Below are 27,524 nucleotides of genomic sequence, written 5' to 3'. Positions count from 1 at the left end.
CCCCACCCCACCCCATCCTCCCGAGAAAGTCTCACGCTCACACCAGACGAGTGTAACCCCAGTGTTTGCGTGGTAGAGTAATGATGGTGTACGCGTACGTGGAGAAAGTGTTTGCGCATCAATCGCCGACATAGTGTAATTGAGGTGGAATAAGAGGGACCAGCCCGCATTCGCCGAGGCAGATGGAAAACCGCCTTAAAAACCATCCACAGGTGAACCACTTTTTCCTACAATTCTCCCAATAATGTGAAGTAGGCCATTCGCCTTCCATACCACAGTACTCACATGCTCGTTCCATTTCATATCGCTTTGCAACGTTACGCCCAAATATTTAAACAGCTTGACTCTGTCACGCAGGACACTGGAAATATTGTATCCGAACACTACAGGTTTGTTCTTCCTACTCATCCACATTGACTTACATTTTCCCACATTTAGAGCTACCTGCCATTCATCATACCAACTAGTAAGTTTGTTTAAGTTATCTTGTATCCACCTACAGTCACTCAGCTTTGACACCTTTCCGTACACCTCAGCAACGTCAGCAAACAACTGCAGATTTCTGTGCACCCTGTCCGCCAACAGCGGTCCTACCACACTTTCCTGGGACATTCCTGACAATTCTTCTAATGAGTTCAGGGTATGCAGCCGGAACCCGTCGACATTCTGCCACGATATTTCGGCCCAGAGACGTCCGGCCATCATCAGGTGAGTACACAACTACAACCCGGAAATTATTAGAAGAACAAATACGCCGGGAAAATTTCAGAAGTCACATTCCTGACAATATCCTTGTCTGTAATGAACACTCACCGTCGAGGACAACATACTTGGTTGTATTGTTTACAAAGTCGTCGAGCCACTCGCATATCTGGGGTCCTATTCCATACTCTCGTACTTTCGTTAACAGCCTCCAGTGGGGCACCGTGTCAGATGCTTTCCGGAAATCTACAAATATGGAATGTGCCTTTTGCCCTTCGTCCGTAGTTCTCAAGTACACTCCTGGAAATTGAAATAAGAACACCGTGAATTCATTGTCCCAGGAAGGGCAAACTTTATTGACACATTCATGGGGTCAGATACATCACATGATCACACTGACAGAACCACAGGCACATAGACACAGGCAACACAGCATGCACAATGTCGGCACTAGTACAGTGTATATCCACCTTTCGCAGCAATGCAGGCTGCTATTCTCCCATGGAGACGATCGTAGAGATGCTGGATGTAGTCCTGTGGAACGGCTTGCCATGCCATTTCCACCTGGCGCCTCAGTTGGACCAGCGTTCGTGCTGGACGTGCAGACCGCGTGAGACGACGCTTCATCCAGTCCCAAACATACTCAATGGGGGACAGATCCGGAGATCTTGCTGGCCAGGGTAGTTGACTTAAACCTTCTACAGCACGTTGGGTGGCACGGGATACATGCGGACGTGCATTCTCCTGTTGGAACAGCAAGTTCCCTTGCCGGTCTAGGAATGGTAGAACGATGGGTTAGATGACGGTTTGGATGTACCGTGCACTATTCAGTGTCCCCTCGACGATTACCAGAGGTGTACGGCCAGTGTAGGAGATCGCTCCCCACACTATGATGCCGGGTGTTGGCCCTGTGTGCCTCGGTCGTATGCAGTCATGATTGTGGCGCTCACCTGCACGGCGCCAAACACGCATACGACCATCATTGGCACCAAGGCAGAAGCGACTCTCATCACTGAAGACGACACGTCTCCATTCGTCCCTCCATTCACGCCTGTCGCGACACCACTGGAGGCGGGCTGCACGATGTTGGGGCGTGAGCGGAAGACGGCCTAACGGTGTGCGGGACCGTAGCCCAGCTTCATGGAGACGGTTACGAATGGTCCTCGCCGATACCCCAGGAGCAACAGTGTGCCTAATTTGCTGGGAAGTGGCGGTGCGGTCCCCTACGGCACTGCGTAGGATCCTACGGTCTTGGCGTGCATCCGTGCGTCGCTGCGGTCCGGTCCCAGGTCGACGGGCACGTGCACCTTCCGCCGACCACTGGCGACAACATCGATGTACTGTGGAGACCTCACGCCCCACGTGTTGAGCAATTCGGCGGTACGTCCACCCGGCCTCCCACATGCCCACTATACGCCCTCGCTCGAAGTCCGTCAACTGCACATACGGTTCACGTCCACGCTGTCGCGGCATGCTACCAGTGTTAAAGACTGCGATGGAGCTCCGTATGCCACGGCAAACTGGCTGACACTGTCGGCGGCGGTGCACAAATGCTGCGCAGCTAGCGCTATCCGACGGCCAACACCGTCCTGGTGTGTCCGCTGTGCCGTGCGTGTGATCATTGCTTGTACAGCCCTCTCGCAGTGTCCGGAGCAAGTATGGTGGGTCTGACACACCGGTGTCAATGTGTTCTTTTTTCCATTTCCAGGAGTGTATATCGTGTGAGAAAAGGACAAGTTGAGTTTCGCACAAGCTATGCTTTCTAAAACCATGTTGATTCGGGGACATAAGCTTCTCCGACTCGAGAAAATTTATTGTGTTCGAACTGGGAATATGTTCAAGGCTTTTGCAGGAAACCGATATTAGAAATATTGGTCTGCAATTTTGTTGGTCGGTTCTATAAGCCTTTTTGTGTACAGGAGTCACATGCTTTTTTTCCAGTCGCTTGGGACTTTGCGATGGCAAGAGATTCGCGATAGATGCAAGGAGACAGTGCCGTAGAGTGCTCTGTGTGAAACCGAATTGGAATTGCACCCGGACCTGGTGACTTATTTGTTTGCAACTCTTTCACTTGTTTCTCTGCGTCAGGGATTCCTGTTACTATGTCGTCTACACGGGAGTTCGCTCGATTGTCAAACGACTGTATGTCGTACGATTTTACTGCGCGGAAGATTTCATAAACGCGAAATTTAACATTTGAGCTTTCGTTTTGCTATCTTCAGCTACCACACCAGACTGGTCGACGAGCGACTTGATAGAAGCCTTTGATCCGCACAGCGATTTTACATAGCACCAAAATTTTCTCGGGTTCTGTGCTAGTTGTTTTGCTAAGGTATGACGGTGGTAGTTTTGTGCTTCGTGCATAGAGCTCTTCAGACGCACGAGTCTGTGTTAACCTTTAATTGTCATTTGCGCGTCCTGGTTTGAAGCGAGAGTACAAGAGCCTCTGCTTCCTCAGCATTTTCAGAACTTCGTTTTTAAACCAAAAACAAAGCCAACAAAGTCGCAACCGATGTTCTTCCTTACTCTTTCCCAACAGACAAGGGAAGGGCACACACGTTGAACCACTTATCTTGCTCACATTCCTCACATTTATAGTACTCACTTAGATGTGCTTTTCATGCTGTTTCGTGAAATGTAGGTTCCATGTTTTACGAACATGTTGAACGCCATAGGAGAACACCAGCCTTCGAACGGTGGATTGGCACAGTTGGCCAAGGCGGCAGAGATGAATAATGCTCGTACTGTGTTAGTCACGTCTTTGTTTTTCCTCATCTTATCCGAACACTAGTCGCTACAAACAACTGTTTTTTAAGGAAAGGAACAACAACAACGACTGTTATTGTGGTGCTCTTGCGTGACGTATAATCTATAATAATGAATCGTCGAGACATTGATACGCGTGTCGCAAATAAAGTGTCCATTATTTAAAGCAGGCATAGCTCCGCGTGGTTTAACTGTGATACACACAGGACTACATCAATTAACAAATGATCATTTCATGGAGACTCCTTCACGATTCATGACGACATTGACTACGTCTCGCCACGAATGTACCACAACGAGTGTCATTTTTTTTAATCTTCGTACTGACCAGCTAGGACTGCTTAACAACTTCAATTTCTCCTCTTTGTTGTTTTTCAGTACTCCATCTTCTGCCCATGTGGCCTCCTCTTCTGCGCATGTTGTTACCGATTTCTTCTTCCTTGAAAGCCTTCTAAATTTAGTAGTATATTCTCACAAAGGTTTCTTCCTGTTATTTCCGAATCTACGATATTATTTCCTTCTAGTTCATTCGTCATGTCTGTAATTCGTGCCATTGTCGATTCCTTTTTCCAGAAATACAATAGTAATTTGTATAGTTAGCTTGTCCTCATACATTGGGTAGATGTTTCCAAAGAAGATTAGTCTGCACGTCGCCATTACTTGTGATACTTGTTCTATATTTTTGGACTAATGTTTGAGAGGAGAGAAAACAAGACTCTCGATAAATTACACAATGGTTTTTGTGCGAATGCTGATAGTCAAACGAACAGGGAGAAATCGAAAAATGGGTATCAAATCGACCAGAGTGACGTCTGTTTTTGCAAAAAAAAAAAAAAAAAAAAAATTTAATTCAGTGAACGTTATTATGGTAATTAAGGAAATCGAGACATTTGGCAGAAAATTGAAACATTTCCCGAGCAGCTTTTGCTAGTTACGTAAATGAATTGTCAAATAATTCACCTCTTCAAGGCGTATGTATTACGCGCATACAAACATTCTTTGGTGTGATATTTAACTGTCAAAAACGCTACTTCCAAATAAAGTACCAAGTTTAAGACATTTAGAGAAAAGAAGAAAGTAGACGGGCAAATTAGGTGTGAAAAATTATGAGGTTAACTGAAAAAATTAAAAAATTGAAAAAAGACCTATCGAGTATTTTTGTGACATGAATTCTACAGGCGTAAGAAATAAAATAGACAAACATTTGACATACCTTTGAACAATGCTCGAAATCATGTACAGCAAATCAGCTGTCGACTGAGAATCTAAATTTCAATGCTTAGCTTAGGATCTTAGGATTTTGAAGAGTACTGGAGGATATTTGTCTGATGCACTATGTAGACAGTGCCGTGCAGTCTGCTGTTGTGTGGCCTTGATATATTTGGATCATTTATGCCCGAAGGTATAAAAGAAGTTAAAACAATATTTCAGGCTCACGAACTTTTCGATAGAGAATCCTTCAAATATCACGAAAGACAGTGCACATTTTCAGTATTATATTTTCTCTATGTTTTTGTAGATCTCCTCGTTACTTCTTATTTTCCAGCCATCTGTAGTTCGCAATGAATCCATTGTTTTCTATTAATCCGTCTCCCAAGAAACTCTCCTCTTTTCAACTTAAATTCGTCGTAAAGAACTCACATGCATACAAGTATTTTGGTCTTACGCTGTGGTATCGTGTTTGATTTGTTTGTATAGGTAGACATTTATTGTTGTAGATATTTTTTGTGAAATTATATACATTTTCCATTTCACTAACTCCTGCATATATTGCACGTTTTTCTAATCCATTCTTCTATATAATTTGTCTAAGATCTTTAAATTTGCTAGAAGTATTGTTATTCTTGTTGTTCCTTTCCGACGAAACACAGCGATACAAGTGTTTCGTGGAAGACTAGGAAAAAAATGACGCGACTGGAACACATTAAACCTGCTGCTCGGCGGCTGCTGATATTTTTTAGTATTCTGTTGACACTTAAACTTTGAACATCGATTTCTCGCAAACATTTGAGAAGCCCTTCGTACTAGAGAAGCATTTGTTACATTTAAGTATGAACTACTGTCATGCGAAAGATGAGCAAATTCGGTGACGGTTGGGCGAATGTTTTCCTTGTCAGCCTAGACGGTCTCTTGGAATGAGGTCGACGTCGACGAAATCATAAACTGTAATCCTGTCTTCTGAAGGGAGCGTGGGTGCCTTGTGATCTGGGAACGAGGGTATCGCACTTGGGCGTTCCAGAAACGAGCAGTCAGCACACAGTATCTGTGCTTAGGAAAGGTGCCGGCTTATCTTGGCGGAATGTGCATACAGAGCGGGTAGGCGCCTCTGAGACCGTTTGTACACACTATCGACCCCGTGGGCTGCGCGACCTCTACTCCACGCTCTAACACATGCACTTTTAAACAGTGACAGTCGTACGTGAATGTGGCATGTCTGTAACAGAAAGAACCTCGGTTACAAGATTCGTGCTGAACTTGTCGAACCCTTCAGATTTTGTCATTAGTCTTCTGACTGGTTTGATACGGCCCGCCACGAATTCCTCTTCATTTCAGAGTAGCACTTGCAACCACCGTCCTCAGTTATTTGTTGATTTTGTTCCTGTCTGTGCCTTCCCCTTCAGTCTCGCCCTCTACAGCTCCCACAAGTACCACGGGAATCATTTCTTGATTCGTTAACGCACATCCTATCATCCCGTCCCTCCTCCGTGTCAATGCTTTCTAAATGTTCCTCTACTCACCGGTCCTGCAGACAACCTCCTCGTTTCTCAACTTACCAGCCCATCTCATTTTCTACATCCTTCTGGAAGCCACATCTCAAATTAATCTGGTTTTTCTGACAGTCCATGCTTCACTTGCATACAATTTTGTGCTCCAAACTTACATTTTCAGAAATTTCTTCCTTAAATTAAACAATATGTTTGACGCTAGTCGAGTGCCTGCTTTGCCTGTGTTAAGCTGGTTTTTATGTCGCTCTTGCTTTGCCGCCCTTTTTTCCCCCAAGTTAACGGAATTCTTTTACTTCGTCTGCTTCGTTGTCCCCAATTTTGATATTAAATTATCGCTTGTCTTCATGCTGCCGCTGCTACTGTTACTCCTCCACCACCTCCATACTTTTGTCTTTCTTCTGTCTATTTTCATGCCATGTTCGCGGTCACAAGACTGTAACTCTTCCTCACTTTCACTGAGCATAACGATGTCATCAGCGAATTTGACGATTGATATCCTTGCACGATGAATTTTAATTTCATTTCTCAATATCTCTTTTGTTGTCGCCATTGCTTCTTCGATGCAAAAATTGAGCAATAGGGGCAAAAGACTGCATCCTTGTCTTTCTTACATGAACACTTCGTTTTTGGTCTTCCATTCTAATTTCCCCTCTTAGTCTTTGTACACTTTGTATATTACCTGCTGTTTTCCTATAGCTTACACCTATTTTCGTGAGAATGTCGAACAGATTGCACCATTTTATAATATCATAACGCTTTTTCTGAGTCGACACACCCTATGAACGTCGTTCTAATATTTGCGGGGTAATACTTTCAAGTAAAAGAATTGTTATGTCGAAACTTGAGTTCCTTTTTTTTACCAAATGAGTTAACGTTGGAAAACGACTGTACGCAATATTTTAGCTGCTGCCATGACCTGGAAGTTTGGAAAAAAAATTATGAAGTATGACATTTGTCGCGTGGTTTCCGCGCTTGGAACTGCCTTATTGTGCAGCGGTGACCTCGCTCGCTGTTATGCCAACACATCTAGGGCCAAGGTGGCGTTAGCTACACGCCACTTTCTTGCCCCAGCGATGAAATAGCTGACTCGCCCTGTGAAAGCGATTGTAACCATTCGTTGACAAGTACATCTACAAAGTTCCTTCCAAACTGCTATGGAATACACTAAATACAATTTAGAAAACGTCAAAAATTAATATTATTTTTTGTAACTACCGCAAAAATGCGAAATATTGATCCAGTGTTCCAAAAGACCTGTACTGTGCACCAAGAACACACAAATAAAGACAACATATGACAACCCCACGAGTCACAGACATTATTAGACGTCCTTAGACAAAACTGGTCCGCTCTTAGAAATTAATCAGGCCTGATATCAGTATATTTCAAGAAGTGCCACGCATATTTAATCAAATTTTGAAACCGTGGAGGATAAAATTTAGAATGTACTACTAACTGCAACTTGAGAATATTGTCGTGATAGTAGACTGGAAACTGCAGTGACTTGCACACAGTAATTTTCTGTAAAATGCCTTATACTGACTGAAAAATTGTCTGTCTGACGGTTAACGTGCGTTCGTCTTGCCGGTCGAATAGGAAGTACCACTATTTCTCTGTCAGAGTGAGCCCGAAATACAGCTAAGAGTAACGAGAATTAGCGTCCTTACGATTTGCATTCGTAATAAAAGCTTATATAATTTCGGTTCAAACCACTGCGTTTTCCGATTTGTTTTTTGATATTAATTTTGTTACTTTTTTGCCGCAATTCTATGTGCTCTTTTGAAGCGGTTAATCCAACTTTGAGACGATGTAAATTCCTTAGCGCCTATCGCGTTGGCAATATCTTGCGCCCAATCACATACAGTTGTATCGCTAACAAACTTTTGTCTGCCTTCGGTAAATAACTCAAAAAGTCGCTCATTTAACTCCATCGCAATTTACAGCGATTGGCTTTTTGCATCTTCACAATTCACGTTCAGAACGGCGATAGCTATATTTATTTTGAAGAAAAAAAACTGACACGTAAGCGTTTCCTAGCACTCCCGTTCAACCAATAAATCACCGCTTTTTTATTTTCTGGTGTTGCTTTCGGAGATAACATATGAATATGCGACTACAAAATTAAAGAGGAAGTATAAATTCTCGGTAGCATTAACGTGCTCGGCCTTCGCAGCTACTCTCGGACCTCTTCGTAGGCAGTTTTAGCAATGCTGCCAGCAATTGTCCTTGCAAACTGAAGCGGAATAATGCAAATTTATGAGGCCGATGTGGGCCCGTTATGCATGGCGCAGACAAGTTGCCCACGCGAATTTGAGACGGAACGTACATTACACCAGCGTCACATTCATACCCGGGCCAGATCTCAGGGAAAGGAAAAAGGTGCAGCGCGGGCAGGCTTTTTTTCTTTCAAGAAAATGATTTAAGCCGCGCGGGATTAGCCGAGCGGTCTGGGACGCTGCAATCATGGACTGTCCTGCTAGTCACGGCGGATGTTCGAGTCTTCCCTCGGGCATGGGTGTGTGTGTTTGTCCTTAGGATAATTTAGGCTAAGTATTGTGTAAGCTGAGGTACTGATGACCTTATCAGTAAAGTCCCATAAGATTTCACACACACATTTTAAATGATTTAAAAGTCGTTATTTCACAGGTTTTTAACAGGGTCGGAACTGGCTACGTATAATTCACCGTTCGTCTTCCAAAACATTAAAAATATGACGAGGATTCCCCAGAAAGTAATGCATCGCGTTGTTCCTTCAACAATTGTTTATTGAGCATAATGAGAATTACACACGTAAGAATGGTGTTTTTTCTACACACCCTATTTTTCCACGTAATCTCCATCCCGTTCTATGGCCTTCCTGCAGCGCGAAACAAGAACGTGTACGTCCTGTCGGTGCCAATCCTTGTCCTGTTGGCGGAGCCAGTGCTTCACTGTGTGAATCACCTCCTCATCGTCCTCAAAATGTCTTCCACGAATGGCATCCTTAAAAATGACCCAGTCAAGTGAAAGTCCGAGGGGACTAGGTGAGGGCCATAGGGTGGATGGTGTAACACGGTCCAACCCTGTTTTGCGACGTGTTCAGCAGTCCTCAGACTTGTGTGGGGCCGAGCGTTATCTTGTTGCAGCAAAACATTTCCTGTGCTACTGTGGCTCCAAAGTCGCCGGAAGCGCGTCTTGAGTTTTATTAATGTGTTGACGTATTCTTCTGAATTAATGGTACCGCCTCTTGGCATCACATCAATGAGAATCACACCTTCACAGTCCCAGAACACGGTAATCATGACCTTACCGGCGGAAGCAGTTGCTTTGAATTTTTTCTTGTGTGGGGAGTGGGAATGGCTCCATTCCATCGACTGTTGTTTTGTTTCGGACTCAAAATGATGAACCCAGGTTTCATAGCCTGTCAAAATCGGGGACAAGAATGCCTCCCCCACAGCTTCAAAACGTTGCGACAAATCAAGACAAATGTTTCTTCAGTGCGATTTTTGGTCCAGCGTTAGACACCGTGGGACCCATCTTGCACACAGTTTTGAATATCCAAGACTGCGGATAATTGCATCCACATTTCCTTTGCTGACAGATGCAGCGCCAACTGCCGAGTCGTAGTGCGTCTGTCCTCTTGAATGACATCAGGTCGCTGCGACATGTCAAGTGTGACAGCCGTGGATGGTCGCGACCGCTGCAAATCGTGGAGCTCCGCAGAACCGCCTTCTGATAACCTCACCCTCCGTGCCCAGCGTCTAACTGTACTTCTGTCGACAGCATTGCTCCAAAGACTTCGCACAAGCGTTTGTGAATATTCCCCACAGTTTCTTCTATGCAGTGAGAAATTCAATGACGGCAAGCTGCGTGTCGCGTACATCACCTACAGACGCCATTTTGAAACTCTCCTGCAGATACGCTATCTATCGGAAGTGATGGAAACTTGGCGCCCTCACTCAGGAGACTTCATACATACGTAACGTTTCGCATTCGTAGCATTGTTTTCGGCTAAGAAAAAAAATGCGGTGCATTACTTTCTGGGCAACCCTTGTACATACCCCCAGATCAAGCACCGTACCCCTTTCAAATTATTGGATGGGCGCCCTTGGTTCTGCGTCTCGGTGTGAATGCGTTCTTGGAAGAGTCAACACGTATAGTGCTCCCTCCTACGTGCGAGTGGATTTCGGAAACTCATTGTTATGGCAGGCTGCGCTACCATTCAGAGTGACACAGGTATGACCATATTTTTCAACAAAGTTAACAAACCTCTGTAAAGAACGTTCGAAACGTTCTACCAATCGTTAAATTCCTCGACGGCAGAAGTCCGCTTCTCGGTCACGGAGCCATTCGTGAACCATTGTCTGGACGCCCTCATCGCTGAAAAATCTGTTTCTGTGTCTTACCGGATGTTCTTTCGACTTGCCAAAAAGATGCAAATCGCATGGTGCAAGATGTGCACTGTGTGGCGGATGCTTCCAAATCTCCTATCGAAAACGATGGACCAATGATTGTGTTATGGGCTCCGGATTGAAGGTTGAATTGCGGCAGCAGAACAGTGTCTTTGCTTAGTTCTCTACGCCTCTTGCTCTTCATGACGCTGCGCAGCGATGACACTAGTACACAGTAGGAATCTGCATTAATAGTTTCGTCCATTGTTGTGTGTACATTACTCCTTCACAGTCAAAGGAAACTGTGTCCATGACCTTCCCTGCTGATTGCACAACTTCAGATTTCTTCCGCAGAGGCACGGGAGTGTGTCTCCATTCCATAGATGCTCTCTTTGTTGCAAGCGTCAAATGATGAACCCATGTCTCGTCGTCGGCAATGGCGGGGCCTGGGGTAGACATTGCCTTCCGCGGAGTACCGCTCAAGGAAATCCCGAATAGCTGCGTTTGCGTTCAGCTGACAAAGTTAGCGGTGCCCAACGTGAGCACATTTTCCGCTGCTGCGAACGATCTCGGACGATGGAAATGCCACTGCTTCTTAAGATGCACGTCTGCTGAGCGATAGTCACTTTGCGATTGCTGCAAATGAGTTCGACTGCCTGGATATTGTCTTCTGTGCGATCTGGGTCAAATTGTCGGCACCATTTCACTATGATTGGACGCCACATTCCATACATCGCCAGAATTTCGCCGTGAATCTGTGTGCAGTTCAGACTTTTGCCCACAAGAATCGTACCTTCCCGCGTACTTAAACTTTCGAGTCCCTTCTTATAAGTGAGAGTCCCTTCTTATACGTGAAAACAGTCTAGAATTTCAAGTTACATGAACATAACTTTATCATGTATGTTTATGGGATTTAAACGTTGTCATTTTTTTCCGAATTTCTGGATTTTCCATAATCTGGACTACTTCCTGTCCCAACTAGTTCTAATAAATGAGTTTCCACTGTATTAGGGTTGTGATGCAGAACTGGTAAAATGCGAGATAACATAAAGGCGCTGCCAGCAGACACTGCATGTCTCTTAATAAAATATGTTAAACAAGTATCTTTTTTTTTTAATCGACCGGCGATGATGCCTGATACGAATGGGTGGTTCATGTTTCACTAAAAACAAAATAAACATTTTGTTCTTCTTATGTAAATGATAAATGTAACTGAAATGGCAGCTGAGGAAGAATGGCTGGAAATATTAGCAGCACTATCCAGTATATCTCGAGCTACGCCAGCAAACATCACTAGTGTTGTAAACATATTTTTTTTTCACGACTACATGAAATTGTTTTGGCAGCAACGTAGATATATAAATTATGCGCGAACTTTGTACGTAATGGTTCCTTGCAACATGAATATTCTGCACCTGTTGTTCGCTTTGGTGACAACTGTATTTTTAGTACAAATAAAACTTTTTATATTTGTTGATGACTAGTCGCATGTGAAACGGATTATGAGAATATGTTAACTGCCGTTTGATTACGTATGACAATTTCAGTGCATTTCAGTTTCTAGAACTGCACCAAAAACTGACATTATGTTGAATTGAAGTGAAAAGATTGTTACCTATAGGCAGAGTTAGGTTCATTTACAACATTTATGCAATAAACATGTAAACTCTCTATAAATCTAAAAAGAACATCCATACTTTACTTTGGAATAAACATTTTCATTTTTCATTTCAGGTGAGTTCTGAGGCAGTGCGGAAAAAACACACTTGGAGTATGTGTAAGCCGTCCCTGATGTGGAGAAATGCTAACAACCATCTTGAATGCATCGGTACTTATTGCAAGTAAGAGTGTGCTGAAAAAATTAGACAGTTATTAAATAGGGCAACTACTTTTGTATCAGGTAGGGAATGAATCAAAGCTATATATAGTAAAGAAATAAACCAATTTTATTTACTTTTTTGTGAAATACAAGTTAAATAAGACTTAAATAATTATCGCCCAATGTACTTACTGACATCTTTTTCCAAAATATTCGGAAAAGTAATCTACTCAAGAATATGTACACATTTGTCCAGTTACTCTGTTATTCAATGGGCCTCAGCTCCATATTTATGAATTTTCGCTTTCCTAGATTTTCACAATTACTCGTATCATAAATATGCCAATAAATGTCTCCCTGACTCAGTCTGTGTGACATGTGAGTAGTATAGTTCAATCTTTCATACCAGCGAGCGGTCTAGGGCGCTGCAGTCATAGACTCTGCGGCTGCTCCCGGCGGATGTTCGAGTCCTTCCTCGGGCATGGGTGTGTGTGTTCGTCCTTAGGATAATTTAGGTTAAGTAGTGTGTAAGCTTAGGGACTGATGACTTTAGCAGTCAAGTCCCATAAGATGTCACACACATTTTTTTCATACCAATATGGTATTTTATTATCGAAACCGGTAGTAATAATAAATGAATACGATATAGCTGTCATGCATTTTTCAGAAAATACTCAAGAGTAGTCACATTTAAGTAGAAAAAAATTTACTTAGCATAACACAGTTTGGTTTCCAGAAGGATTGCTTGACGGAGAATGTTATTTATACATTCAATCGCCAAATATCATTTCAGATGGGGACGACCACATAACTCCAGCTATTCCTTAGGATTTTTCCAATGAATCCGAGTTTTCATCTGCCTTCCCCACGGCTGGAGTTATGTGGTCGTCCCCATCTGAAATGATTTCAGACAAAAAAAACCTATATAAGTTGTGTCTCATTCCAGTAAGTGATCGCCGATCATGTAATCAAATGATATCAGATAATTTCGCCTATTTACGGCCATTACGTTACATTTAGTTATATTTAGAATCAGCCACCAAACTTTGCATGAGGCATCTGCTACCCTCTCTCTACACGTGAAGGTATCGTCTTCCTGCACACAAATGCGTGGTTTGTGAAAATCCACACAGAACGCACATATAACCAATCCCAATATTAATAAACACATTACTCCCCGTTCACACTCATGTAACCACACTCAAAAACAATTTTTTTTTTACACGATACCAGTTTTTAAAAGCAAATTCGTCCTCGCAATAGAAGAAGTTGCCCAGAAGAACTGACTGATTGTAAGTTATGATTTAAAGCTTGCCGACAAGTAGTCCGACATTTAAGTTATTCGGCAAATGATCAAACATGATCATGATTTGGCCGCCCAGATCGCCCCACATGAATCCCATCGAATATTTATGGGATATAATCAAGAGGTCAGTTCATGCAGCGAAAACACTTTCGCAATTATGGGCGTCTATAGAGGGAGCATTCCTGCCCTGACGGTCCTATGCAGTCCAAAATCCAGTCAGTCACATCCGAATACCCTGCAAACCTCTATATTCAACGATTTTACCAGCCAGACAAATGGAGATCCAGTATCAGGAACCTTTCAAACTGTCAGGTGCTGATAATGCTGTGTCTCACGAGTACATGGCATCTCCATGTCATTGACAGTTTACAAAAGACTTGTTCGTCGCATTTTTTACTATTGCAAGAAAGCCTCGTACCTTTACCAGCTTAGATTAACGCAGAAGACTGAATCTATTCAAAGAAGAGCTGGTCGATTCGTCACGGGTTTGTTTAGTCAGAGTGAGACAAATGCTCAACATAGTGCAGCCTGCGACGTTACAAGAGAGACGATGTGCACTGCGGAGAGCTTGAGTCGGAAAATCCAAAAGACCACTTTACGTAATATTCGAAACATCCGTACCTCCTTCAGTATAAGTCTCATATTATAACCACGACACTAAAGTTGGACAAACTGGGATCCATACGCAGGGCTTGTAACAGTACCGGTTCTATTCGATCCCTGTTTGTTGTATGCCACATTAACACTCCTAGTACCCAGCAATATTACACGCTGCTTCTATCGTTTCCTAATCGACTGTCTGTCGATGACACTGATATATTTATGCTTTTATGACCGTTGCATGGGACAATAAGGCAATCTATGTTACACTGGCTGACAAGAAAAGTGAAGCACACGAAAGACATGGTCGGATGTCGATGTAACTTCGTGTAAGTACACACCATTGACTCGTATGTAGATGATGACAGATGCAATTCTCTGTGACAGGTAGTGATCACAATAGTGCATTAATGTTGTTCGTACTGTATTGTGTTATCAAGCCATCACTGTCAATGACATGGAGATGCCATGTACTCGTGAGACACAGCATTATCAGCACCTGACAGTTTGAAAGGTTCCTGATACTGGATCTCCATTTGGCTGGCTGGTAAAATCGTTGAATATAGAGGTTTGCAGGGCATTCGGATGTGACTGACTGGATTTTGGACTGCATAGGACCGTCAGGGCAGGAATGCTCCCTCTATAGACGCCCATAATTGCGAAAGTGTTTTCGCTGCATGAACTGACCTCTTGATTATATCCCATAAATATTCGATGGGATTCATGTGGGGCGATCTGGGCGGCCAAATCATTCGCCCCAATTGTTCACTGTTCTTCAAACCAATTGTGAACAACTAAGACCCCGTGACAAAGCGCATTGTCATCCATAAAAATTCCAACGTTGTTTGGGAACAAATAGCTAAACTAACCATTTCCACTCAATGATTGGTTCAAGTAGACCAGAGAACCCAGTCCATTCAAGGTAAACGCAGCCCACACCATTATGGAGCCTCCAGCAGTTTGCACAGCGCCTTGTTGATAACTTGGATCCATGGCTTCGTGGGGTCTGCACCACACTCCAACCCTGCCACCAGCTCTTACCAACTGAAATCGGGACTTATCTGACCAGGTCACGGTTTTTCTGTAGTCTAGGATCCAACCGACATGATCGCGAGCCTAGGAGAGGCGAGGCAGCAAAGCCAGGCGCATCGGTCGTCTGTTGCAATAGCTTATTAACGCCGGTTTTCGCCGTACTGTTCTAACGGATACGTTCGTCGTACGCCCCACATTGATTTCGGCGGTTATTTAACACAGCGTTGCTTGTCTGTTACCACTGACAACACTACGTAAACACTGCTGCTCTTGGTCGTTAAGTGAAAGCCATCGGCCACTGCGTTCCCCAAGTTAATATCTCAAATTTGCTATCCTCAGCATTCTCTTGACACTGTGGATCTCGGAATATTGAATTCTCTAACGATTTCCGAAGTGCATTGTCCGTGCGTCTAGCTGCAACTACCATTCCGCGTTCAAAGTCTCTTCATTCCCGTCGTGCCACTATAATTACGTCGGAATCCTTTACATGAATCACCTGCCATTTTATACATTGTGTACGCTATACTACGGCAATCTGTATATGGGCATATCGCTATCCCATAACTTTTTGTCACCTAAGTGTACATTCCGTGTGGGCCATCTGTTACCCCCAACCATTTTTGCTCATCGTTACACGATTAGCGGCAGCCCGTCCTGTGCGCGGCTTCTAAATTACTCGCTTGCCACCGCTGAAGCGACAAAATTTCTTCCCGCATATCATTGGAAAATGGACGAAGAAGGCGGGAGCTTGTGTGTGTGTGTGTGTGTGTGTGTGTGTGTGTGTGTGTGTGTGTGTGTGAAGGAGGGGGAAGGTCGGTGGCGAAGAAGGTACATTATGTATTCTACATTCACACCGGACAACACACCGGAAGGTGGCTCGTGAGGTACAGATGAGTTATCAAACTAACTTCCTGTTCCCGTTTCCAGCGTAATCGAAGCGTTGTAAACGTCTTTCTCAGATCAAAATGTGTTATGTTTTCATTTCGAATTTCAGTACATCTCAGATTTATATATGTTAGCGTGTGGTTTGCGGCTTTAGGCACCAGACTTCCGGAAACTGATGTGCACGATTTTGTTATACGTACCGTACATATTCTGCCTCCGCGCTTGACGAAATGCATGTGTAATTTTTGACGACGCCCTTAAAAATTATGCGCCCAGTTTGACACCTTGTTTACGATCGCTCCACACCAGACAGATTTACTGCAGAATTCGTTACGACTGGTTGTATGAGTAAATATTCATGAAAGACAGGTTCTGCGAGGTCCGGTGGCCAGCAACGTTTTTCCATTACGTAACACAGTAACATTTTCTTCTGCGAAACGTTCTACCCATCTGTTTTCCGCAAACGATAGGCTCCACCATACTTCATTCATTGCTGTTGATCATGTAGACGATTTTCTCCCTGACAACGCCTTCCTAATTAGTTGTCACCTATACTTGGAGACATTAAGTGTTCACATTTGGCCCCGGTCCGGAATGCAGTCGTGTGTGGTTCGGTGGTTCAGCGGTAAATGTCGCACTACGAATCTACAGGTCTCCGGTTCGATCCCTGATCAGCCCTAGGACTGACTTTCAATCTTTCACCTTTGAAATGGCTCTGAGCACTACGGGACTCAACATCTGAGGTCATAAGTCCACTAGAACTTAGAACTACTTAAACCAAACTAACCTAAGGACATCACACACATCCATGCCCCAGGCAGGATTCGAACCTGCGACCGTAGCAGTCTCACGGTTCCGGACTGCGAGCCTAGAACCGCGAGACCACCGCGGCCGGCTTCACCTGTGAAATGCTGGTTAATGTGAAAAATGCCGAGATAGACGGTGACTAGGAGTCCTCGTTGAACTGTCGTTATCGTCGTCATCTTCATCATCATCAGTAGTTTCTGCTGTGTTTTTGCAGATCATGTGCATTTTCATTTCCTGCGATCGAGTGCGTCCTTCTTAATGCTACTGGATGTACTGCCGTCCAGCACTTCATCCAGAATCAGAAATCTCTTCCTTCCTCACGTCCTGTTGCCGTCCACATCTGTCTTTGACTGTTTTAGTAAGTTCGTTCTTCTTTCTTAACAAATTTCCAATCCAGTTTTTTTCCTTTTTATCATATTCAGAAATTGTTTTGCTCTCCTACTCTTCACAATACCTCATTTTTCACTTTATCCGTCCAAATTATTATTTACATACTCCATGTGTGCATCTCAAAAGCCTCAAGTCTCAGTTTGCATCTTTTAGCACCTTCCAGGAGGACACTCCATTCGGAACATTTTGTTTATCTTTCCCTCAAATATTTGTTCATATTGCGCAGAAAACTCACCTTTTATCATAAAAATGCCTCTTTCACCGTTGCTGTCCTCGTTATAATTTCTGTGCTGGTCTTCCAGTCTTTCTGTCCTGTTTCTGCGGTTTTGAAAGCTTTGCACGTGGTCTAATATTTCTCCACTCAGCAATATCTTTACCCCTTGCTTTTTTTTCCTAATGCCATTACATTTTTGTATTAACTGTCATTCCATAACTCTTTCCTCTAGCTTCAGTGGTATCCACTATATCCTGTACTTCTTTTTCATCTGTTGCCCATTTCGTCTCCAAACCTCAAAAACCATGTTCTCTTCCTCCAGTTTTTACACCCTTATCATGTAACGGGCAGTGAGCAGTCATTTTCTAAGTACAAATTGAAAAGAGAAGGAGACAGCCAGCACCCTTGTCTTGCTCCTTTTGCTGGTTTTTTCCAGCTGGTTCTTTCTTCTCTCACTTTCACTGGCACTTTTTGATTTAAAAATGTAATGACTTTATAAGTCATCTGGCTTTCCAGTCGACTCTCTTGTCCCTCATTACAATGGCAAGCTAATCTCAATCCACATTATCACATGCCTCTTCGAGGCCCATAAAACACACATATACAGGGTGGGGCCAATAAAAGTGACCCAGAGAACAGGGTTCAGGGTACAGAGAAATACAGCCAAGGAAAGGGAATACAGTACTAACCTGACTGTAACATACGTTGAAAGTGACCACTATTCATCTCTTGGCACTTTTGACCCTGATCAGCAGGTTGCTGAAGGCGGATCGAAGCTGGACCGCTGGAATGGCTGCAATCCAATCCGAAATGTTCTGCTGTAGTTCTTGAAGACAATGAGGGTTGTTACTTTATACCTTAGACTTGGGGCTCCTCAAACAAAGTAACCACACGCTGACAGACCAGGTGACCTGGGTGGCCAGTTAGGGCCGCGACCAGACTGACTTCTGTAACAACTCTCTCAGGCGTGAAGATTGTGTAAATGTGCTCCAAGGATTGGCTGGCTGTGTATGGGCAGTTGCTCCATCGTGTTCAAAGTAACTGTAGGTCTTTTCCTCATCTGTTAATGCTGACACAAATGATTTCAAAATGTTGGTAACGTAACGCGCAGAAGTCCAGGCCACTTTTATTTGTCACACCTTGTAGGTTTCTTCCCTTTCCAATAGACCTCGTTCCCAAAATTCGTCTGAGTTCCTTCTAAAACCAAACTGCTCCTCAGCCAATTTCTCCTGCAGCACCAGCCTTCGTTTAATTGATGATCCTTGAACTGAAATGTTGTCTCCTTGTAACTGGCTAGGTAAGGCAGTTCAAAGACTGGTGGAAGACAACGGCATACCACCTCCAGTAGAACCATGTCTAGCAAAGTACTATCATGCTCAAACCAATATGCGGGTCGATAACAGCTTTGTCTTATTCAGTGTGTCCTAAATCTTTGTTATAATTAGACTAATGGTAGAGGGACGTAAGAGGTAATGATATATGGTTAGAAATGGAGATTTAGTTTGTTATTTATAAAAACAGCGTACACGTTATAGCAACAATGTAAATTCAGAAAAACTGTCCAAAATGATGAACGCCATTCTCGGTGAATGCAATACAACATAATCCATGCACAGAACTGGACTATGGGCTCAAAAATCATTTGGTCCCGTTGCTTTCACAATTGATTAATCGTATAGATGTAACTTGGTGCTCCACCGGTACTCTCCCTTCGAAGTGTGTTGACTTGTGGTTATTGATGGAACTTCTCCCACACGATCGAATAGTGTCATTTCCAATTTGCAAACTATTCTGTGTAGAGATACGTGACCATCTGATTGTGGCTTGAACTATCCTGTTTCTAGTACATTTATCCAAGGAAATATATAGCGTGGTCCTTAGATGTGGAACCACCTTTCTGAAGTAAAAAAGAGAAAAAAAGTGAACAAACAGAAATTTAAAGTCAAGTAGTGTGGGAAGTGAGAGGGGGAAATCCAATGTGGGTATGTTACCAACATGGCGGCCATATTGGAGGCGACGCTCTTCGAAACAACTATTGATTTCCAAATGGAAAGCTTGTCATGTGACGTATTAGACTGACAGAGAATTATGAGAAATAACAAGGGCGCCCTTCATCTCTGAAGAGCTTTATTCATTCTCCAGTAATTTCACATTTCGTACTGAATAAGGCAAATGCTGGTGATTTCACAAAACGGCTGTTGGATGTGATAGACATGTTGTCCAGAACATTGTAAAGTGGCTGTTATCCGTTTCATCCGTTCCTCATGGACTTTAACAAACACATGTACTGGAATAGGAGCACAGCTATCAACAGTCCGTTTCCTGAATTGTGGAAGGTTGCTGTTTCTTACCGCATGCCCAGTTGTCTTCACATGTCCCCACACACAGATAATCTACCTGACCTACATCCGGGGAACATGGCTGCCATTCCACCATACATACACGACGTATCCATCTCCGGGGAAGCTGGAGATCTATGTATACCCGGACAACTAGACCATGAGGTGCGGCGCCATAATGTTAAAACAGAGTTGGAAATGTCCCGCATTCAGACAGCAGCGACGACCTCACAGCTTCGTCTAATAACTGCAGATAACGGGGTACTCTTAGTGTCCTTCGTATGAAGAAGGGCCCAATAATACGAGAAAACCCACGTTCCACACCAAACCATCGCTTTCGATCCACCAAATATCATAGATGGTTCTTTCTAGTGAGAGTTGGCATCTGACCAGTATCTACGATTCTGTTAGTTTACCTCTCCGTTCACACAAAAATTAACTTCATCTGTAAAAAGTACATCATAGGCGAAACGATGTTACGTACAAAATGCGACTCAGCTCGAGAATGGATGAATGTACTCTCAAATGGAAGACAATACTGTTTTTCTCGTGTAATTCTCTATACCTGTAGTATGTCTCCGGCCCGCCGCCCCCCTCACCCCTCCACTATTTACATTAGAAAAGTACGATTTGTATCCGAGATAACGGCTTCCAAAATGTCCGCCATGCTGCTAACATAGCCCCACTTGACTTTAAATTTCGGTTTATCCACCAGTTTTTGTTTTAGAACAGTGGTTCCACACCTATGGACCACCCTGTATTTCTTACCATTAAGATGATACCTGCCCTGATAGCCCTCTCTGTACATTCGTTCGAATTTTCGGCTACTACATCCTACTGTACGATGCATTAAATCCATGTCTGCAAGTCGCTGTAACGAGTTAGGCTCTATCTCGGATAACTAGTGATGACCGTTAAATAATGGTAACTCCAACTTAGTAATTAGTGTGTTGCTTCTTAAAGTAGCGCCACTAGCGTCTATGTAACAGGTAGTTGTTTGTTATGGAACAGTGTAGAAACACGTGTCTGTTGGGCAGTGTTAATTCAAGACGTCGGACCGCCTGAAATATTACTTTTCTGCCACTGGTTTTTCTGCAAAGATGCCCAGTTTAGAATGCTGTCCGTCCGCTGTAAATGTGACCCCAAAGGTCTGTAACACTCTGCATTTCCCGGATTCCGGGAAACTCGCAATTTCTCTGTTCGAATGTGGGAGTTATTCCATACGGGATACTGGATAGTGACATTCCAAGCAGCCTGCATACTTTCTACACAGCTCTCTGCTCACACAGTGACACGCAACGGGTTCCACGTAGCTCCACCAATTATATCAGGAAGTAAGAGTCATTATCTTAGGAAACATCTCAGCCTAGGAGGATGGAACACAGGACTCTATAATAGAGTGATAGGGTACAACTGTAAATTAAGACCTCTATGATCAAAATTGTGAATTCACTAACTCGACCTGTACTTTGCCTTTACAAGGTAAATCTTTAATTCTCATGGTCTAGGGAAGATGGTAGTTCATGATGAACTATTCATTATGCTTGTGGAAAATCCTGTAATAGAGTGTGTTAAAACTGTAAGCAACCTCATGGGTAAATGAGGAAACTAAGAGGGTTGGTGACTTTGGCCTCCTTTATGCTAGTCACATAATTGTAGACGACTTAGTGTGATCTTAAAGACATGTTTTAACGTTTGTTGATGAATTTTAGTAACACATCCTTGACTTTACTTGCACAGTTCGGGAATGGCGTCTTTTTTAGGGTTCCGTAGCTCAGTTAGTAAAAACAGAACCTTTATAGCATCGCTTCGTTGGCAGTCTGTCTGGCTGTTAAGACCCATTTTTCCCAGGAACGGGTCGAAGTATCAAGTTGAAATTTATATCGCATACTAAAGTCTACGCGAGCCCTTGGCGATGTGTAAAATTCAAGGTTCTCAGTCGATGCAGTCAAGAGATGCGTTCATTTGTCACATATTTAGATACTCGCAAACTTATTATGCAAAACCTATAGATGAACTAATTACACACACACACACACACACACACACACACACACACACACACACACACACACACAAGTGCGAGGCGTGATGGTTAATTGGTAAAGTGCTTGCTAGGAAATTGAGAAGGCGCGCGATCGAATTACGGTCGGTCCACTTTCAATCATCATTTTAACGTAGCCTTCATCCCTGAACGATGTGAGGACTGGCCAGAAACAACACTTAGTTCGAATTCCACGTTAAACTGTAAGTCTGTTTTCCTCTGTTGGCTAACTGGGGTATATTAAGGTTTTTTATTTTTTTATTTGGGGGGGGGGGGGGGAGATACATTAGCAAAAGAATGAATGGCGCACACCCCGCTTTGAAATCATTTGTTCATGAAAACAATTATCCAGAAAGGTCACGAAGGTCATGATGTTAGCCTTCTGAGCCGTACCATTTTCCTGCTGCAACCATGTGTACTGTAGCTGGTCTTCAGGTATAGTGGTTGTAAACAGTTGCACCATCGGTATGTTGCAATTACTGTTTCCTGGGCCATTAAATAATGTGGTGAACTCACCAGTGTGACACTGCAGACCTGCTAACGTATTCTGGGTAAAGGGGGCTCGTGCAGCTGACGAGGGACTACCGTAGTCCAAATATGCGAATTCTGTGCGTTTATACACCCATCAAGGTGGAACCATGACTCGTCAGACCTGAATCAATCAAGGAGGACTTCACCATCTGACGTTGCAGATGACGTCAACTGTTGGCAGAAAACTACACGTTTTCCATTGTCTTCAGCTAACAAATTTTTAAATACCATTCTGTACTGATGCTTCTTTAATAACTTGTACAAAGCCGTGTGGGTACTGCCAAAAGTGAAACAGACGGTGTAGAGGTCACACAGACTTCATGAGACTCAATGGTTACACACCTTTTCTGCTTGGTAGTGGATTTGCTTGGCGCATCGTCACCGTCCTTTCCTGACAAGGTATTCTGAGTCTCGACATAAACGGCGCATCTAATGTACTGGTTGGTAATTAGTAATCACCACTGTAGTAACATGTTTCTTCGTCAATTTAACGCCGATCATACCTGCAAGAAAAGGGAAACGTGTTTCGATAAGTTTACATCACCATCTGAACACCCTTTACTACCTATTTTAGGCCCTGATGCCTCTTCTGCTTGTTTGGTATCTCTGTTGGTTAGAGTTCAGTGAGCTGTTGATGTCGAGGTCAGGAGACTAAGCTCAAACTCTGATCAGATGAAGCTGTGAAAGAAAATCGTCCGTGTTCATATCAAACGAGCCATCGAGGCTTCCGCCTTACTCGATTGAGGGAAAGTACGGGAAACGTAACTCGAGGTGGTCGGATGGTGATTTGAACCCCTTTCCTCCGGCATGAGAGTCCAGAGTCTTGGAATTGCGCCTCCTAGCTCATTCGATTGACATAGACTTTGCTTCTAGTGCTCAGTGTTCACCATTGGGAGTTGGAGCTGACAGAACAGTGTTCTGTCCTCTGTGGATGACCTCTATAATGGTCAAAAGTTATGGGAAGGCCCTGCTTGTCATGTGGGTTATCGCTAGCTGTAGCCCATGCAGTGCATTTTTCTCCGCACAGTCGTTATAGAAATGGCTTCCTGACATTCATATCGGCGATGATCTGACTCTCAGTAGATTGTCGTAAGTAGCTCTGTAGGATGCGTACGTATTCGTTACTGAGTAACGCAATGGCATGAGACTTGAAGTACCGTTCCGTAACTCGCATGGTTTCTTCCCCTCATGTAATTCATGCCCGACTTAGGGCAAGTCGTTAGTGTTCGTATTCCTCCGGTTCTTTACCATCACAAGGGTACCGTACGATCTTCCTCTCGCCGATTTGATTCATATTGACAGGGTGTGTAGTGCAGGAATAAGACTTCAACATACGAAAACAGGAAGACGCAACTCCTAACCGTTTTCGAGGAAATTGTTTGAACATTTTAGACCTGCTTATACGAGGTGTAACAGAACGACGTTTTAAAAATTTCCGGGATTGTAGATGATGGCATTTTCAACATTTTGATAGTAGGGATAGTAGGGGGAAATGTGAAATAAAGTTTGTACAGCACTATGCGCTTCCTACGCATTTAGGACGCTAAATGAAACACCAGATACTGTAGTCTGAAAACGTGCACTGACAGTAGAGCACAGTCAAATATTTTAAACAGAATCTGTGGTTTCACTACTGTAGAGTAATTGATCAATGTTACGAACATGGATTTTGTTACGTAATGTGAAATGACGAACCATGTTTTGTGTCATTCTCTGTAAGAATCTGCGCTCTCTTGTGGTTGTGTCAAACACTGTGAAGATGCGCTCAATAAGCTGAGGCACTGTTCCTACTGGTGTTGAGTACACAAAGGACTTTACATAATCCTGGAGGACAAAGTGAAGAGGGGTGAGGTCAGGGGAGCGCACAAACCAAAGGACTCGGCATATCCTAATTATTCTCTGTCTGAAGTTGTCTGTGAGATATTCCCTGGCCTGACAAAGTGCGCTGGAGCACCATAGTTCTGAAACCACAAACTAGTGCACGGTTGCAAGGGAACGTCCTCCAGAAGTTCGGGCAAGGCATTGTGCACAAAGTCCAAATACTATGCATTATTCAAACGATCTGGTAATAGGCTATGTGTGTTCCAATAAGGTGATCTCCAAGAATTCCAGCCCAAATGTGTACTGAGAATATCACCCGGTAACTTCTCGTACAAGCCGGCCGCTGTGACCAAGCGGTTCTAGGCGCTTCAGTCCGGACCCGCGCTGCTGCTACGGTCGCAGGTTCGAATCCTGCCTCTGGCATGGATGTGTGTGATGTCCTTAGGTTAGTTCGGTTTAAGTAGTTCCAAGTCCAGGAGACTGATGACCTCAGATGGTTGGTTGGTTTTGGGAAGAAGACCAGACAGCGTGGTCATCGGTCTCATCGGAGTAGGGAAGGATGGGGAAGAAAGTCGGCCGTGGCCTTTCAGAGGAACCATCCCGGCATTTGCCTGGAGTGATTTAGGGAAATCACGGAAAACCTAAATCAGGATGGCCGGACGCGGGATTGAACCGTCGTCCTCCGGAATGCGAGTCCAGTGTCTAACCACTGCGCCACCTCGCTCGGTGATGACCTCAGATGTGAAGTCCCATAGTGCTCAGAGCCATTTGAACCATTTGAACTTCTCGTACAGGTAGCGCGTGCCCCAAAATCCAGACACGTCCGGGTGGTAGCCACCGGTACTCTGGTCAGCGTCTGTTGGCTCTGTGAGCTCGGCTGTGATTGAAGCTTCTGGAACTCAAAACTCCAGTCGGAATTATGTGAGATCCTTCGTTATTTCACCACCAAAACCACAACACAAACCAACAATCATGACAGAACAGTGGGAAAGAATCCACTACCCTGGGCTCCAGTCAGAAAGACTGGATAAGAGACCTGATCATCGTATTCCAGGGATCAGGTATGTCATGAAGAGAAGAATCGGGGCTTCTCAAAAACCTTAAAGACAAAGAGGATATTTTACGTGGGAACACTAAAACACACACACACACACACACACACACACACACACACACACACACACACACACACACACTACTGAAGCCAGGTAAATTGAAACAACAAACACCATGGATAAATTCAACATCAAAATTATGGCAATACATGAAACACGATTCACATATGAGAACGGCATTGATTAGGAAAACTACAGAATATATAAGGGGAAACCAGCCAGAACTATTCCAGGAACTAATCTCAATTTTTTTTGGAACAGGATTTGTAGTACATAAATCTTTATGGACTCTGAAATAGATTTCACCTCAAAATCAGAAAAAATTTCAACATTCACGATACGATCTGGAAACAAAGCCTACACTCTAATTAGTGCACATGCCCCCACAAATAATTATAACAAGAACAACCAAGAGATGGTAGAGGAATTCTGGGAAGATATGGAAGAAGCTACCAGCAAAATCTCCAAGAATCACGTAAAAGTGTTACTAGGGGATTTCAATGCCCAGTTAGGCAAGGAAAGAAAATTCCGAGACGCGACAGGAAAACACACGGTCCACAAGAGAACAAACAAAAATGGAGAGAACTTGATACATTTCTGGATGAATATTGAGCTGAAAGTCATTCCGACGCAATTCCAGAAACCACACAGAAAACTAATAGCTTGGAAATCCCCCAACAATGCTCTAGGAGAATTTCAGATAGACCACGTAGCCGCCACTGATTTCCGGTATCCTTGAGATAAACTACTTTCCTCCTTTTCAGGATAAATATTATAGATATCATTAAAAATTGATGACTTTTGCTGTAATAATAAATCTGCTGTTAGAGCTACATTTTAATTAAAAAAATGTACCACCAGCGAGATTCGATTCAGAGACCTAGCACGTACGAAACTACGTGCTTACTAGCTCAGCTGCAGACCGCTCGAGTATTTGCGACCATACAAAGCACGCCTAGAATTTTCAAACTCGAACTTCTGGAAAACGGTTGAGAGTTGCGTCATACTGTTTACATGAGCTGGAGTCATAGTCGTGCCCTACCCACCCTGTCAGTATGAATCAAATCAGCGAGGGGAAAATCGTACAGTCCTCTTGTCAGCGGACTCGGAGTAACTGAAACGTACTCACTCTTCTTCTTTCCCGTACGTACGTCCCGACTCGGTAGTTATCGTACAGCCCTAAAGTCTTACTCTCAGCAGGTCGGTAGTGATCCGAGGTACCAACTACACTCCTGGAAATTGAAATAAGAACACCATGAATTCATTGTCCCAGGAAGGGGAAACTTTATTGACACATTCATGGGGTCAGATACATCACATGATCACACTGACAGAACCACAGGCACATAGACACAGGCAACAGAGCATGCACAATGTCGGCACTAGTACAGTGTATATCCACCTTTCGCAGCAATGCAGGCTGCTATTCTCCCATGGAGACGATCGTAGAGATGCTGGATGTAGTACTGTAGAACGGCTTGCCATGCCATTTCCCCCTGGCGCCTCAGTTGGACCAGCGTTCGTGCTGGACGTGCAGACCGCGTGAGACGACGCTTCATCCAGTCCCAAACATGCTCAATGGGAGACAGATCCGGAGATCTTGCTGGCCAGGGTAGTTGACTTACACCTTCTAGAGCACGTTGGGTGGCACGGGATACATGCGAACGTGCATTGTCCTGTTGGAACAGCAAGTTCCCTTGCCGGTCTAGGAATGGTAGAACGATGGGTTCGATGACGGTTTGGATGTACCGTGCACTATTCAGTGTCCCCTCGACGATCACCAGAGGTGAACGGCCAGTGTAGGAGATCGCTCCCACACCATGATGCCGGGTGTTGGCCCTGTGTGCCTCGGTCGTATGCAGTCCTGACTGTGGCGCTCACCTGCACGGCGCCAAACACGCATACGAGCATCATTGGCACCAAGGCAGAAGCGACTCTCATCGCTGAAGACGACACGTCTCTATTTGCCTGTCGCGACACCACTGGGGGCGGGCTGCACGATGTTGGGGCGTGAGCGGAAGACGGCCTAACGGTGTGCGGGACCATAGCCCAGCTTC

At 44.0% G+C, this 27,524-nt stretch overlaps 1 protein-coding gene across 2 annotated transcripts in view; it reads left to right on the top strand.

Moving 5' to 3' along the window:
• Nucleotides 1-27,524, top strand: part of LOC126299364 (amidophosphoribosyltransferase-like) — a 231,117-nt gene that overhangs the window by 56,322 nt on the left and 147,271 nt on the right. The window contains exon 1 of one of the 2 annotated variants that reach the window (XM_049991225.1): nucleotides 12,793-12,868. The exons of the other annotated variant lie outside the window; for it this stretch is intronic. The gene's annotated coding sequence lies outside the window, so the exon portion shown is untranslated. Of the gene's footprint in view, nucleotides 1-12,792; nucleotides 12,869-27,524 lie in introns of those variants that run through there. 2 annotated transcript variants of the gene reach the window in all.

Source organism: Schistocerca gregaria, chromosome X (assembly GCF_023897955.1).
Source record: "Schistocerca gregaria isolate iqSchGreg1 chromosome X, iqSchGreg1.2, whole genome shotgun sequence".
Taxonomy (NCBI): Eukaryota; Metazoa; Arthropoda; class Insecta; order Orthoptera; family Acrididae; genus Schistocerca; species Schistocerca gregaria.
This window is presented reverse-complemented; position numbering and strand designations above follow the sequence as displayed.